This window comes from Triticum urartu, chromosome 2A, assembly GCF_056163025.1.
Source record: "Triticum urartu cultivar PI428250 chromosome 2A, HENAU_Tu73, whole genome shotgun sequence".
Taxonomy (NCBI): Eukaryota; Viridiplantae; Streptophyta; class Magnoliopsida; order Poales; family Poaceae; genus Triticum; species Triticum urartu.
The window spans coordinates 25,427,656-25,441,058 of NC_141874.1; the positions used below are offsets into that span (position 1 = coordinate 25,427,656).

Genomic DNA, 13,403 nt, shown 5'->3' on the forward strand with positions numbered 1-13,403 from the left:
GGTGGAGCAGCGGCTGTCGGCCTCCTCTTTGTCTATCCCCGTCGGCTTTGCATCGTCGTCTGTTGGTATGGCCGAGTAGAAGCACTGCACGAGGCCCCCCACAACGATGGGGACGGACTGCAGCGCGAGCCCCATGCCGGTGATGCCTTGGTGGGTGCTCCTGGACGACGGGTGCTCTCTCCGATCACATACGTGGGATGTTTACGGTCTGATCTGATTTGGCAATGTTTGATCAGATTAAAGTGGAGAGTGAGGCCCATCACTCCTAAAATTAGGAGGGGAGGGCGCCGGGGGGGGGGGGGGGGGGTAGTAGATTGGGGGAAAGGGGAGTTAGTACGTAAGATTTCGTAAGAGTTATTGGTAGGTCTAGCATTTTCGTATTTCTCGTTAAGACACCGCCTTGGCCAATAATTACTACCTTGTTAGTATGTGATTTCTTTGTGATGAAACCAGTACCCCTGAATTTAGTTCTAAAGGTTTTAAAAGTATGTTCTTCCTCCGTCCCAACATATAGCACATATTAGAATCTTTTTAAGTCAATCTTTGTAAACTTTGATCAAGTTTATAAAAAAATCCATCAACATATAAAATACCAAATCATTGTAATTAGGTTCATTATCAAATATATTTTCATTTGGTATATATTAGGTATTTCCTGTATGAATTTGATCAAATTTTGTGAAGCTTGACTTTTGCAAAAATCCAATATGCACCATATTATGAGAAGACGCGGGAGCGGGGGGGGGGGGGGGGGGGGGGTATCATTAGTATAAACCATGGGTTAATATAGAGTAATTTAGTGACATGAAGTGTATCCAATGTACCCATACCCATTTGTGTTGTGCCTATGGTGAACATGCCATAGAGATTTGTGCTCTACTGTATGAAGTGAGCTTCCATGTGAATTCATAATATATTCGTATTGTCTAACGGTTCCAAGCTATAAAAATACTCTCTCGTGCCTGCTAAGCGTGACAAAGGAAATATCTTACTGTCATCGCAAGACAGAGAAGGAGCATCTTACTGTCGACTGTAGAAAATATAGATAACCTGAATATTTATTTGGTGTCGTAATGATCTGACCCTCATGTGGTACAAGAAGATTTTTTTTTATCTCTACAGTATTCTAATTCATCTCCAGTTTGTAATCTCCAATGTGTATCCATTCTAACATTTCTCCTCGGTCATAGCGGGAGTGAAGGAGACGATTACGACTGAATTTGAAGTCTCGCGCTTCTATCGTCTTCTCCGCTACATCATCATCGAACTATGCCTCTAATGACTGATGGGTCAGTACCTAGGGTGTTGATTGCGCCCCTTATGGTGCCTTCTCTATCTTCTCCTCTATCCCCTCCCACAGTCACAGGACGCAGATGATGAGGCGGACACTGTTCACTGGAGTTGTTGCCGATGTGTAGCTATAAACATAGTACTAGATCAATGATGGCGCGCGTTGCTGCGCCCATCTATTGTGATAGAATTTTTAATAACTTTTTGCACTGTAATGCCAGAAATTTGACAAATACATTAAAACCTTAAGGCAGTATTGGAAAGTAGTGCAATTACTAATTCTCATCCCCTTAAAGTTCAGAAATGTAAATAGAGGTTACAACAGAGGAATAAATTTCTCCTACTGGCAATCTGCGTTCATACATTTCGACAACATTTGCATTTGGGCATACACTAATACACATATAGTGCATTAAAACACCATGGACTAACCGAAGTCCATAAAAATACATCACTAAGATCTAGACGGTCAAAAGAATCATTTGTCAAAAAACATGTCAAACTTACTCATAGAATAGAGATGAACAATTTCAGTGTTTTCATAGAGACTGTTGAAATACAATATCATTTCTCAGTGACCATTCATTGCTTTCTTTGAGTATGTCTTTGTTGTCTCAAATTACTGTCAATGTAGTTATTTCAGTATGTCTTTGTTGTGTCAAGATAGATGGCTGATAATGTAGTTTAACTCATTGAGGAGATCTTCTCTGGTTGAAGAATTTCATATGATCTACAATAAGGAAAGTTTTGTTGAGGTAAAAAACTAAAAATCATCTCCAAAGCGCTCAATCAAATGGTAGTAGGTTGTTATGAAATTCTAACTCAAGTAGTGTGACATGCAAATAAATTAAAGTTGTTCACCATAAAGCAACATCATAATGTAAGCGATAATAGTGTATACTGATGCACCTAAACAGTAGCATCACTACTCAAATACTCCCTCCATAAAGAAATATAAGAGCGTTTAGATCACTACACTCTTATATTTCTTTATAGAGAGAGTAGCATTTATATTAATATTCGTAAGAGAGCATCACCTACCATACGTACCTAGTATCAAGATTTAGAAATCTTGTATGGCTATGAAACATCCTTGCTGATTTTTTCAAGCTGGGAAATAAAACACAGGCCCACTATCATGCTATTGTTTATACATGCCCATAATAAATTATGGTACCTTTCCACATTTAGCCACTTGCCTGAAGACATGCAAGTTTTCTAAAATAAATGACCACCACATTAATCAAGAGAAACCTGCATAGTTTTTGTAAGTGAGCCATACCTAAAGTGATCATGAAAAAGATCATATGGCACTTTCATTTCACTCGTGTAAATTTAAGATCTTGACGTTTTGGCTAGCAGTTGCTCTGCCGACTCTTATTCCTGTTTCAGTAAGTCCTGTTGCAAGGTGTTACTACTTCCCTGCAAACATGAAGAAACTTTTGAGGTGAAGCCAATAAGTGCAGGACAAGGAAAACTGAACAAATTGGTGGCAGAAAAATTACACTTTTTGGTCAGCCTGCTAAGAACAATTATGTTCCTGCTCCTGCTAATAACAACTTGAACCTATGGAAATAGGACACAAATGCTACCCACAATATGATGAAAATCTTTGATTGCCCAATTCTGTAGAGATCCTCGCTATTCAAAGTAATGGCATTAACTCCTCCACAAAGCAAGAACCATGATATTTCAGTTGTAAATGAACAATACCTGACCACAAAGGAAGGCACGAAAATAGATCATCAAACTAAAAAAGGCCAATCTATATAAACCATATAGAGTTTCAAATAACAGAATCAATGCCACCATGAAGCCTCAAATCATGGAAGTGCATAATGAACACCTCTCAGCTACGGCTTGAAAGCTTAGCTTTCGTTCAATAATAAGAAATATCAAAAACTGTAATGTTGTTTGACCCGAGTTTCAGAGTTCAGGGTCCACCTTGACATCCTTTACTAAATCACAAAACTTCTCCCTTGCATGTGTATATAGCATGATAAAAAATCCAAACCCTTAGAAGTTTAAAGAAACAATAACCGAACATGTGTTTGCACAACTTGGACAGATGCAAAATTAATCAATTTCGCTGTATATTTTCCTAAAATTACCACGTTATATTCTGTCATAAAATTTACAATGCTTTTGTACGAAGCTATGGAAATATGCTAATTCCAGAAACTCACGAGGTGTGAGCTCCTACCTAGATGGGGAAGCCGCCAGAATAAAAGTATATAAATAGCACGGGAAGGAATAAAAAAAATGTAAAATCAAGATTCTTTGCCTTAATGCATCATAAGGTCAAATCCTCAGCAATAGCTTGCATATTGTCGTTCACTTTTTTTAATAGAAAGGGTTAACGTCAATATGGATTAATGTTCAGTGATCAAACAACATGTGTGAGTTCATAGTTTATTTGACAAAAAATAAAAGGATTTCAGATAGAAAAGTAATTCACCGCAAAATGCTTAATAGATTAGCAGTGCAGACATCTTAGGTATCCTCGTATCATAGCTTGTGATATCATGTGTTTGCTACACTTGGTAGAGTACAATATACAAATGGTGTCCCTGCAGAATCGTGTCAAGTGACAGCATAAGAACGATATAAGAGGTAATTATGTATAACACTTGATTATGAAGAATGAGATTTACCTGGTGACCCAGCCTATAATCTCATTGTTGTCGCTTCCATTTCTTTCAACGCCTAGGGTTAAAAGGGGTAGATGAGCAGGCGCTGAAGCAAAAAAAAAAAAAGAGAAACCTTTGTGGTGGCGAATCGAGAAAGGCTACCAAACCTTTGAGTCGTCCTGGTTGGAGGCAGAATTGGAAGATCGAGTCCACCGGTGACACAATAGGTAGCAAAAATCCTTGCATCGCGGCCCCACACAAACTTTCCACCCCATACCCGCGATGCGTGATGTTCTTCGCATCGTTGATCTAGCACGACACTGCCTTATTCACATCTTTCCCGTCGCCGCATTATTTTCCCTCGGCTTAGTCCCAACCCCGATCACTTCCAGATCCAACCGAAGAGACGCTGGATGATCGACGCGCAGCCTGGCGTGAAGATAGGTTAGGACACGAGAGGGGAGGGGACTCACGGGAGGAAGACCATTGGACGAAAACGTGAACTGCAAAGGGACAGGGCTAAACGGGCCTCATGCGCTCTACCGGGCCCAATTAACCAGGTTGCTCGAAAACTGTTACGGGAGCAGCGTCCCCTCGACACTGGCCCACGTAGCAGAGCATCGGACGGCTAGGCACATTCAAATCGGGAAAACGGACGGTAGTCGAGAGTGATGGCTGGGAGCGGTGAGAGGGCTGGGAGGGTACTCAGTTTTAATATATCTAAATATGGTTTCTATGTGATGAAACCGGTACCCCCGAATTTAGTTCTAAAGGTGTTAGAGCATCTACAGATGGGTGCTCCAAAACAATCTCAAATGCCCGGCCGGGCGGACCGGTCACAAAAAATCAACCCAATCTGGCGCCTCGAACCGGCCTCAAACGCCCAAGCTGTCCGGCGCCCCTCATATCCAACCCAAATGTAGGGCGGATATGGGGCATCCGCGTCCGCCTGACAGGCCTAGCCCACCACTGACCCCACCGTTGTCCCACAAAAGCCCCCAATCCAGCTCCTCACTCGGAACCCTAGCACACTCGCTCTCCTCTCTCACTCCGTCCTCTTCTCCCCCCTCTCAAATTCTGATCTAATCTAGTGACCATGTCGAGCTCCAGCAGCCGCTCTGACTCCGACCTAGATGCCAACGAGGAGTTGGCCCTCTGCATTGCCTCGGAGCATTCCAAGGTGGACACTGTGGGTAGCTCCGGATCTGCAGCGTCGCCGCAGCTCCCTCGCTGGTGACGGCCCCTCCCGGCCCATGCGCAGCTCCGCGAGGGCTGCACAGTCCACGCCTCCCCCATGTCATCCCTTGCCCCGCCGACTGCTGCCCCCCCCCCACGTGGGCAGTGGTGGGTGCTTGTACCCGCCCTGCCGGCCCGGACGTGCACGCCGGGATCAAAGACGCGTGTCGCCTGCTGCTAAAGATAGCGGCCAAGGGAGAGGGATGCGGCGGAGCAGTCCGTGCGCCACCATCGCAGGATGTAGGCGGAGCCCGACGAGGACGAGCAGCTCCTCGCTTGGGTCTACCGCCGGTCGCTTACGACCTTGGAGACGGACACTTAGCGGTTTCGCTGGAAGAACGCGAAGGCACTCCGGATTGCCATTGAGTTGTTGGAGCGCGAGGCGGCGGAGGCGGCTCAGCTGGCGAAGCTCAAGCGGCAGCAGGACAGGGCCATCCGATGGCTCAAAGGGCTCATTATCCTCTCTAACTCCTCCTCCGACTATGACGGCGATGACCACGGCGCCTCGTCCGACGACTCAGATGATCCTCCACTAGCCGTCGACTCCTACAGCTGTGCCGGCGACAGGAAGGGGAAAGGGCCGGCGAGGAAGTGGTGAAGATCCGCCTTCCCCACTTTAATTTCAAGATTTTAGATGTAGTTTAAACTTGTCCGTCGTATGATGTGCATTATGTGAACTTTGGCGATCTTTTAAGGATTCGATTGTGATCTTTTGGTGAACGGATTGTGCATTTGTATGTTCGTTTCTATGTTCGCTAATGATGTATGTTGTTTTTAACGACGTTGCATGGTTTAGTATGGATATAGGTGATCGGATATGAGATACATGGATGTGGACGAGGCAATTTGAGGAGTGACCGGTCAGTGCCCGCGGACGTGCCGGGGCGCATCTGTGGGTGTTTGAGGGGCCGGATTTGCAATGTCCGGCTGTAGATGCTCTTAATCATAGTTGAAAGTATGTTCTTCCTCTGTCCCAACATATAGCTCGTATTAGAATTTTTTAAAGTCAAACTTCGTAAACTTTGATCAAGTTTATACAAAAATTCATCAACATATAAAATACTCAATCAATATCATTAGGTTCATTATGAAATTCATTTTCATTTGGTATATATTAGGTATTTAGCTATAGATAATTTTCTGTATGAATTTGATCAAAATTTGTGAATCTTGACTTTTGCAAAAACCCAATGTGCACTATATTATGTGACAGAGGGAGTATCATTATAGTATAAACCATGGATTAATTTAGAGTAATTATGTGAAATGAAGTGTTGTACTCCAGTACGGATAGTGTATCCATACGCATTGTGTTGTGCCTACGGTCAACATGGCATATAGATTTGTGTTCTACTGTATGAAGTCTATTCAATGTGGTAGAGCTTCCATGTGGAATTCCTAACGTATACGTATTGTCAATCGGTTCCAAGCTATGAAAATACTCTTTGGTGCCCACTAAGCGTGACAAAGGAAGCATCTTACTGTCATCGCAAGACAGAGTGCAGAGCACCTTTTGTAAAATAGGATCTAGCATATTATACATGTACACGTATTTGTAGATGTATATAATTGTATTATGATCATCTGTATAAAGTGACGTGAGGCTGGATGTTAGCCATCCATACAAAACCTTAAACCTACCTCTTCAACTTGGTATCAGGCAGGTCGGGCCGCCGCCGCCCGATCCCATCGTCCGCGTCGCCGCCGCCGCTTGCTAGCTAGCTACGCGCATACGCAAGATCCATCCAGCTGCTTGCTAGCTAGCCACAAGGCCGCCGCGCGAACACTACGCGCCGCCCGATCCATCCGCTGCCGCCGCCGTGCGCCGCCCTTCCGCACCGCCGCCGCCGTGAGTTTCTTCTCCGCCGCCGCGCGCTGTCCTCCTCCGCGCCGCCGCGATGTTGTCCGCCGCCCTTTCGCTCTCCAACAGCGTTGGCACCATCACCTCGCCCGTGGCTGCCACCGTTCCCGCCGCCCTCGCCGTTCCGGCGATCACCGTTCGCCTTGGCCGCCACAACTTCATGATGTGGGGAGGCATCGCCGGCACCGTCTTAGCCGGCGCCAACCTCCATGGCTACCTGGACGGCACCACGACGGCACCCGACAAGACCATTGCTGTCGGGATTGGCGACGCCGCGACGACCGCCGCTAATCCGGCGTACCATCATTGGTGGACTCAGGATTAGAAGGTCAAGGGCCTCCTCCTTACTTCCATGGAGGAGGACATCGCCTGTCAGCTCATTAGCTGCGAGAAGGCGTAGGCGGTATAGACGGCCGTCAGTGCCACGTACGGCACGCAGAGTCGCGCCAACGTCCGTCACATCCGGCGTCAACTCCAGACGTTGCGGAAGGAGGAGATGTCCGCGGCTGAGTACATGCACAAGATGAAGGCCCTCGCCGACACCATGGCTGCCGTCGGCTCTCCTATTCGTGATGATGAGCTCATTGATCACATCCTCACCGGACTCGGCTCCGCCTACAACTCCATCGCCGCCTCCCTGCGTGTGAGTAACGCACCTATGCCCTACTCCAGCTTCTACTCGCTCGTCTTGTCGTTCGAAGCGTTGTAGGCTCAGCAGAGTGCGTCGGAGGGGTGGACTCCCTCCGCCAACGCCGTGACTCGCTCGGGCTCCTACGGCCAGGGCGGACGTGCTCTCTAGTCGGAGCCCTACTCCTCACAAGGTGGGGGTTGACGAAGCTATGTACCTAGGGTAGGGTCATGGACCTGTCCAAACTGCCCTACCCAAGGACATCTCTAGAAGAAATCACCTTTCAATCTACTTGGAGGTGTTCCACTCGACAGACTCGAAGACACTCGACCAAGAAGCGATCACTCGACCAAGACCAAACCACTCGACGGCCAGGAGACCTAAAGGCACTCCGCATGCTAACGGTCGGTTATTAAGTAGCCTTTATGATCATCATAGCACTTTATTAGAGGCGTTACCAGTAACGCCCGACCTTAATGTATTTAAAACCCTGCATAACTGAGGGTCGGAGGGGTCCGGCGAACTCTATATAAGCCACCCCCTCCTCAGTGTAAAGGGTTCGCACCCCTGTAAATCATACACGCATAATCCAGTCGACCGCCTCCGGGCTCCGAGACGTAGGGCTATTACTTCCTTCGAGAAGGGCCTGAACTTGTAAACCTCGTATGCTTACAACTTCTCCATAGCTAAGATCTTGCCTCTCCATACTTACCCCCCTACATTACTGTCAGACTTAGAACCACGACAGTTGGCACCCACCGTGGGGCCGGTGTTTTAGCGATTTGTTGGAGGAGTTGCGATCTTTTCTGATCTGAATCATTATGGTTTTCGGCGGAGTTTTGGTGGAGGGCCGCGAGATCCGTCTCGGCGCGCTCACGTTCATCGCCGATGACTCCGCTTGGCTTCAGGAGGCTCCGCTCGACATGGACGCACTCCCTGTCCGCGGGGCAACGCACTTTAGCGCGTGCGTCCGCGGCATTCTCTTGCGGCAACCGTCGACCCCCTACCGGTCGGCCCCTATGCTGTCCTCCCTCCCTGTTTCCCGCCGGCGCAAGCGCTCCGGTCGGTCGAGGCTTCAGCGGTAGGTGAGACACGATGTGGCACGCTAGTCGGCCACCCCTCAAGTCGCGGCAATCGAGCCCGATGAATCCCTCTACGGCCTATTCGATCTGTCGACTGGCTCCGCAGAGACCGCATCCGAGTGCGACAGCAGCGATCCGGCGGCGGAGGTTCTGATGGTCGATGGACCACCCAGTCCTCCCGGTTTTCCCCGCACCGATGGAGGCGCAGGTGGAGGCGACCCGTCGCGTCCCCATGAGGAATATCTCCCCGAGCCTCTCACGTCGCTGTAGAGAGAAGAACTTCGTCGCCGGAACATGGATGCGCTGAACACTCCTATCGTCGGAGAAACCCCCGAGGCTCGTGCCTTGGAGGGCGCGCACCTGGCAAACTTGGCCGAGCGCACTCGACTGGAGAACCTCCAGCGAGCACTCGACGAGCGTGCACGACAACGGGTTCCCGAATCCAGTCAGCTCTTCCCGCCCCCGCAGGTATATCGAACTCCGATTCAGAATTTATCAGCTGTAGCCCGTATAGCAGAGTCGATTCAGCCTTCCTAGTCGGAGGCTGGCGGAGGCTTCCTGCAGATCAGAGCGTTACTCCGGGTAGCAGGAGACCAGAATTCCGTTGTTTCTCAGTCGCGGAACAGGATTCACAGCAGATCCATTGCTGCAGACACAGTCCAGTCGGCTCATAGCCCAAGATCGCCCCCGAGGCGTGAGGGACGTGGAGACCGGCGTAATCAGCACGGGAACCGTGAGCAATATGATCACCGATTCGATCGTGATGATCGACGTCGAGTGCCTACCCCTCCCTCGAGGAGCGGGTCGTATGCGCCTCGACAGCAGGATGACAGGCGCCCTCGTAGTGTTGGGTGAAGGATTCCAATCGACTCCAGGGAGCCAGGCTTTGATGCGAGATCCATTCTCGTTCAAGGTTTGGTTGACAGGAACAGAGCTCACCGAGAAGGTCACGATAGAGATGCACCTACCAGCAGCACAGCACATGTTTCGGGGCCAGACTGCTTTAGTAGAGCCATCAGGGCTGCTGTGATTCCTCCCAACTTCAGGTTGGCGACTGGAGTCAGCAAGTTCACTGGTGAGTCCAAGCCCGATACTTGGCTTGAAGACTACCGAGTGGCCGTCCAGATTGGCGGCGGCAATGATGAAGTGGCCATGAAGCACCTGCCTCTCATGTTGGAAGGCTCGGCCAGAGCGTGGCTAAACCAGTTAGCACCCAGCAGCATTTACACTTGGGAAGATCTCGCCCGAGTGTTTGTCACCACATTTGAAGGAACATGCAAGCGACCGGCAGGGCTGACGGAACTACGGTCTTGCGTGCAGAAGCCGAATGAAACTTTGAGGGATTACATCGAGAGATGGATCACGTTACATCACACGGTAGAGAATGTGCCTGACCACCAAGCGGTCTGTGCCTTCAAAGAAGGCGTCAAGTACAGAGAACTGAATCTGAAATTCGCTCGGACCGAAGATATGTCTCTGAATCGGATGATGGAGATTGCCACCAAGTACGCTAATGATGAAGATGAGGATCGACTCAGGAGTGGCAAGCTCAAGTCAGTCGCTCAAGAAACTGGAGGAAATTCCAATCGGAAACAGAAGCGGAAAGCCGAGCCAGCTGCTCCTGGGGAAGCCTTGGCCGTAACCCAAGGAAAGTTTAAAGGGAAACCCAAAGGACCTTGGAACCCCAAGAAAGTTAAAGACCAGTACGGAAATGATTTGTTGGACTTGCCATGTCTCGTCCACACCAAGAAAGATGAAGAGGGTAATTTTATTTACCCGAAACATACCACTCGACAGTGTCGACTCTTGATCCAGCAGTTCTAGGGCAAGCAGCCCAAAGATAAGGAAAAGGAGTCGGACAAAGTTGAGGACAAGGAAGATAGTGACGATGGATACCCCCAGGTCAATTCCACCCTGATGATTTTTGCTGATATTGAAAGCAAAAGTCGACTGAAAGTAATGAATCGAGAAGTGAATATGGTTGCTCCGGCGACACCTAGTTATCTGAAGTGGTCTCAGACTGCCATAACATTCGACCAGTCCGATCACCCAACACACATCGCCACCCCTGGGAGGCAAGCTTTGGTGGTCGATCCAGTTGTTGAAGGCACTCGACTGACCAAAGTCTTGATGGATGGTGGCAGTGGTTTGAACATATTATATGCTGAGACGTTGAAAGGGATGGGCATTCCGATGTCCAGACTCAGTACCAGCAACATGAGTTTCCATGGAGTCATTCCTGGGAAGAAGGCTGAATCACTCGGTCAGATTGCTCTTGATGTGGTTTTCGGTGATTCCAAGAATTACCGCAAAGAAAAGTTGATGTTTGAAGTTGTAGACTTCCAGAGTGCCTATCACGCTATTTTGGGCAGGCCGGCTTATGCACGCTTCATGGCCCGACCATGTTATGTGTATCTCAAATTGAAGATGCCTGGCCCCAAAGGTGTGATCACTATTACGGGCAATCGGAAGAAAGCGGAAGAATGTTTTCAAAAAGGTTCAAAGATCGCTGATGCTCAGATGGCAGTGGTGGAGCTGCAGGAATACCAGAAGACTGCAGACCCGAGTGATTTGTTGCGAGCCAAGAAGCCCGCTATAGAATCAGCTTTTCAGTCGTCTGGCGAAACGAAGACAGCTCACATCCACCCGACCGATCCCAGCGCTGCTCCAACTCATATCTCAACAACACTCGACTCCAAATAGGAAGAAGCGCTTATCCAGTTCCTTCGTGAGAACTGGGACATTTTCGCATGGAAGCCTTCTGACATGCCAGGTGTTCCCAGGGAGCTGGCTGAGCACCGCCTAAGAGTCGACTCAAAAGTAAAACCTGTCAAGGAACATCTCCGACGGTCCGCCGTCCAGAAGAGAAAGGCTATTGGCGAGGAGGTGGCTCGGCTCTTAGCAGCGGAGTTCATTCGAGAAATCTACCACTCCGAGTGGCTCGCCAATGTTGTCATGGTCCCCAAGAAGGACAAGTCACTTCGCATGTGCATTGACTTTAAACATATCAATCGGGCCTGCCCGAAAGATCATTTTCCTCTCCCCCGCATCGATCAGATAGTCGACTCGACTGCAGGATGTGAGCGACTGTCTTTTTTAGACGCCTATTCCGGGTACCATCAGATCCGTCTGTATGACCCTGGCGAGATCAAAACAGCTTTCATCACTCCATTCGGGTGCTTCTGTTATGTTACCATGCCGTTCGGCCTCAAGAATGCCGGAGCCACATTCATGAGGATGATTCAGAAGTGTTTGCTCACTCAAATCAGTCGGAATGTGGAAGCATACATGGATGATATTGTGGTCAAGTCACGGAAGGGTTCCGACCTGCTGACTGACCTTGCTGAAACCTTTGCCAACCTCAGGAGGTATGATATCAAGCTTAATCCATCAAAGTGCACATTCGGAGTTCCTGGCAGAAAATTACTCGGTTTTCTCGTTTCCGAACGGGGAATCGACGCCAACCTAGAAAAAGTCAGCACTATACTCCGAATGAAAAGTCCTGTGCGAGTGCACGACGTCCAGAAGCTTACTGGTTGCTTGGCCGCTTTAAGTCGATTCATATCTCGTCTCGGTGAAAAGGCATTACCTCTTTACCGATTGATGAAGACGTCTGACAAGTTCGAGTGGACTCCCAAAGCTGATGCAGCGTTTGCAGAGCTCAAAGCTCTGCTTTCCACCCAGCCGGTGCTTGCTGCCCCAATCAGCAAGGAGCCTTTGCTGCTTTACATCGCAGCCACGGGACAAGTCGTCAGTACGGTACTTACGGTCGAGCGGGAAGAAGAAGGAAAAGCCTTCAAAGTTCAGCGCCCAGTATATTATATTTCTGAAGTTTTGACCCCGTCGAAGCAAAGATATCCTCATTATCAGAAGCTTATATATGGGATTTATATGACCACAAAGAAATTGCTCACTACTTCTCTGATCATTCCATTATAGTCGTCAGCGACGCTCCATTGTCAGAAATCCTGCATAACAGAGATGCAACTGGTCGAGTGGCAAAATGGGCGATTGAACTCCTTCCTCTAGATATCAAGTTTGAGGCAAAGAAGGCTATCAAGTCCCAGGCAATAGCAGATTTCGTCGCCGAGTGGATTGAACAGCAACTGCCGACTCAGGTTCACTCGGAGCATTGGACCATGTTCTTCGACGGTTCCAAAATGCTGAATGGTTCCGATGCCGGGGTGGTGTTGGTCTCCCCCCGAGGAGATAAGCTCAGGTATGTTCTTCAAATCCACTTTGATTCCTCCAATAACGAGGAGGAATATGAAGCACTTTTATATGGGTTGCGCATGGCCATTTCACTCGGCGTCCGTCGCCTCATGGTCTATGGCGACTTAGATTTCGTGGTTAATCAGGTGATGAAGGAATGGGACGTCAGAAGTCCAGCCATGACTGGTTATTGCAATGCAGTGAGAAAGCTGGAGAAGAAATTCGAGGGGTTAGAACTTCATCACATACCCCGATTGAAAAATCAAGCGGCTGATGATTTGGCAAAAATAGGTTCCAAAAGAGAAGTCATTCCCAGCAATGTGTTTTTGGAACACATCCACACACCATCAGTTCAGGAGGATCCCTTCACTGAAGAGGCCCCGCAGCCAAAAAGTGCCACGGATCCGACTGAAGTTGAAGTTCCAGCTGTGGTCGACCTGATCATGGAAGTCTTGGTCATCACT

At 48.5% G+C, this 13,403-nt stretch overlaps 1 long non-coding RNA gene across 4 annotated transcripts; it reads right to left on the bottom strand.

Annotated features, from left to right (window-relative positions):
- Window positions 1-957: 957 nt before the first annotated feature.
- LOC147983112 (uncharacterized) lies at window positions 958-4,390 on the bottom strand. 4 transcript variants are annotated; one of them, XR_015614941.1, is made up of 7 exons: window positions 4,088-4,390; window positions 3,945-4,026; window positions 3,749-3,860; window positions 2,796-3,003; window positions 2,573-2,712; window positions 2,341-2,400; window positions 958-2,020 (listed from the first exon to the last, which is right to left on the bottom strand). It is a non-coding gene; the product is annotated as an uncharacterized LOC147983112 (long non-coding RNA). The 4 variants fall into 4 exon arrangements; XR_015614939.1 differs by having other exon boundaries at window positions 2,341-2,489; XR_015614940.1 differs by having other exon boundaries at window positions 958-2,400.
- Window positions 4,391-13,403: the final 9,013 nt, after the last annotated feature.